Here is a 3,288-nt window from a genome sequence, read left to right on the forward strand (position 1 = left end):
TTCTGCTAATTCAGTTTCTTTTTTGGTATCTGCAGTCCAGCCTTTATTGCTGAAATGTTTATTTTGAAAATGCTAGATATTTATGTTCCACAGTGCCCACTGCATGTCATTTACCTTTTTTTAGATTCTATAGTTGATCTTACAATGTTCATGCAAGAAAGACAAAAATGTAAAAGTATTAAATGATCAAAGTGTTTTATTTTCTACTGAAAAGTCATTAAATTTTTCAGCAAGTGTCAGCATTTGCAACAATAAAGTATAAATGTGACTCTTAAGTGTTATCTGATTTTAATATAAATTTTCCATTCGTAGAACAAAACGGAAACTACACGTCTTAGGTAATGTAGTACACAAAGTCAATAATTTAATATTTTTCTTCAATGTAAATATTAGTTTTCCAATACTCCAGAATGAGTTCATGTTAATGATAAGCTTACGAAGTTGCTCCTGAATTATGTCAATATTGGGCAAAACATTATGATAAATACATCATGATTCATCAGACATTTTTGTTTTTGTCGACCCAATTTAAGCAAGCATAAATAACCATAAGTAATATGCAAAAGGACAAAATGCAAAAAGTGCAAGACCGCACCTTCCGGTGCTGCTCTGTTTGGTGTGTTTGGCGCCAGCTGGTATTACTTCCAAGGACTTCCTGAATTACCTCGGAATTAAGAATCACCTAAATTCACCAAAAAACGTAAATTATGCCTCCCTCATTAATGCAGTGTGTGAAATGTACAGCTTGACGAACTCCGTCAGTAGTGAGGATTTCACCTGTGGAAAGTGTAGGAGAATAGCTGACATGACAGAGAAAATAACCTAGAAGAGTGAATCCGAAATGTATATTTAATTAGGAGAACAGAAGTTTTAATAGACACTTTTCTAGTCCCGGACGCGCACCAGTCCAGTCAGCCGGTGAGTGTGTCTACCCCGGCGCCGGTACCAGTAGCGCCCGGACAGCAGGGCAGTTGGGTGACGGCTCGGCGTAAATCACGCGAGCGAGTTTCCGTGGCGACCCGCCAAGATCTCCCACAATTTGGGCACCACACACCGGTTCGCGTTCAGAACAGCTTCTCCCACCTCAGCGAAGCATCCGCTGGGTCCTACAATACACCGGCTCTAGTCATTGGCGACTCCATAGTTAGAAACGTGAGGATAGCGGCACCAGCGAATAAAATCCAGTGTTTTCCTGAAGCCAGAGCACCCGACATCCGCGCAAATTTTATAAACGCTGCCAAAAAATAACGCCAGTCGGAAATAACTAAAGATAATTTTATAGAGATGCTTGAACTGGCTAAAACGATGTCGGCTGAAGTAATCTGCTCTGGCCCATTACCGCAGTTTCGGCGTAACAACGAGAGCTGTAGCAGGGTGTCCAAAAGTGGGTTTCATAAATAACTGGCCAACATTTCGGGGGAGCCTGGTCTTTTTTTTTTGGTTCATAGTCTTAAATTAAAAAAACAAAACTGACTAGCCAGAGACGAGACCAGGCGGCAGACAGACTGGCTATACCGTGCGTCTGCCATTTGCGTAGAGTCGCCACCCAGCGTGTACACTATCGACACTGTTTCTTCACCTCGCTATATTAAAACAAGAGATTCTAAAAGAAACATTAATGATAAAACTCATAAATATGCTGACACTGTGTCTGCTACCGGGCTCGGCGGGGTGTCCGTTTCTGCAATTTATTACCCGTTACCATCATTCCTACTGAACGTACCACCAGCATCTCCGATATAAGAATAGGATTATTAAATGTTAGATCTCTCACTCCTAAAACGCTCATTGTTAATGAAATTATTACAGATCAGGGGTTTGATGTGCTGTGTCTGACCGAAACTTGGTTAAAACAAAACGAATTTGAAGCATTAAATGTGTCCAGTCCTCCTGGATACAGCTATGTACACCAACCTTGCTTAACTGGAAGAGGAGGTGGCCTCGCAGTAATTCACAATGATAAACTCGGTATTACACATAAACCCGGACATAGATTTAACTCTTTTGAGATTCTCTATACCAACATAACACATGTAGTCTCACTCAAAATAAAAATAACTTAATTCCATTGATTATTATTTATAGACCCCCTGGACCTTATTCCGAGTTTCTAGTGAATTTACATATTTTGTTTCCAACTTGGTTGTATCTGTGGATAAAGCCCTAATTGTTGCCGACTTTAACATCCTCTGTGATAAATTAAAAGACTCGCTAAGAACAACATTCCTGTCTATACTAGACTCAGTTGGAGTTAAACAAAATATAATAGGACCTACTCATGAAGGTGGTCACACGCTTGATCTTGTACTGACCTCTGGTTGAAATATAGAAGACATAGTTATTCTTCCTCAACCTGAAATTATCTCAGATCATTTCCTCATCGCTTCTAAAATATGTCTCATACACAATAAACTCAACTCCCCTCCTTATAGAGACAAATGGACAATTACATCAAGTACGGCACAGAGGTTTATTAACATCCTACCAAATTTATCAACGCTGATAAACTCACCGACAGACCCCGCTGAACTCAACCAAGCGACCAAATGTCTAGAATTAACACTGTGTAGTACGTTAGATAATGTCTCTCCCCTCAAAAGGAAGATAGTAAAAGATAAAAACGTAATTCCTTGGTATAATTGGAGCCCCTTCCTCTACTCCCTCTTCACCCATGACTGCCGACCTATGTATGGATCAAACTCCGTTATTAAGTTTGCAGATGACACCACGGTGATAGGTCTCATCGACAACAACGATGAGACTGCCTACAGGGAGGAGGTCCAGCATCTGGCCACTTGGTGCACAGAAAATAACCTTCTTTTAAACACCACCAAGACCAAGGAGCTCATTGTGGACTTCAGGAGGGAGAGAAGAGGCTCGCATGATCCCATCCACATCAATGGGATGACTGTGGAGCTTGTTACATCCTTCAAGTTCCTGGGGACCCACATCTCAGAGGACCTGTCCTGGAGCATTAACACCTCCAGCCTGGTCAAGAAGGCTCACCAGCGCCTCTTCTTCTTGAGAACATTAAAAAGAACCAGCTACCCACTACCATCCTGTTGAACTTTTACCGCTCTACAATAGAGAGCATCCTTACCAGCTGTCTTACAGTGTGGTATGGAAGCTGCACTGTTGCTGAGCGTAAGACGATGCAGCGGGTGGTGAAAACTGCCCAGCGCATCACAGGGACTCCACTTCCATCCATTGAGGAAATCCAGAGGAAGCACTGTCTGCGTCGAGCTCGCAGTATTCTTAAGGACTCCTCCCACCCGGCCCACGAACTGT

The sequence above is a fragment of the Denticeps clupeoides genome, chromosome 2, assembly GCF_900700375.1.
Source record: "Denticeps clupeoides chromosome 2, fDenClu1.1, whole genome shotgun sequence".
In the NCBI taxonomy this organism is placed as follows: Eukaryota; Metazoa; Chordata; class Actinopteri; order Clupeiformes; family Denticipitidae; genus Denticeps; species Denticeps clupeoides.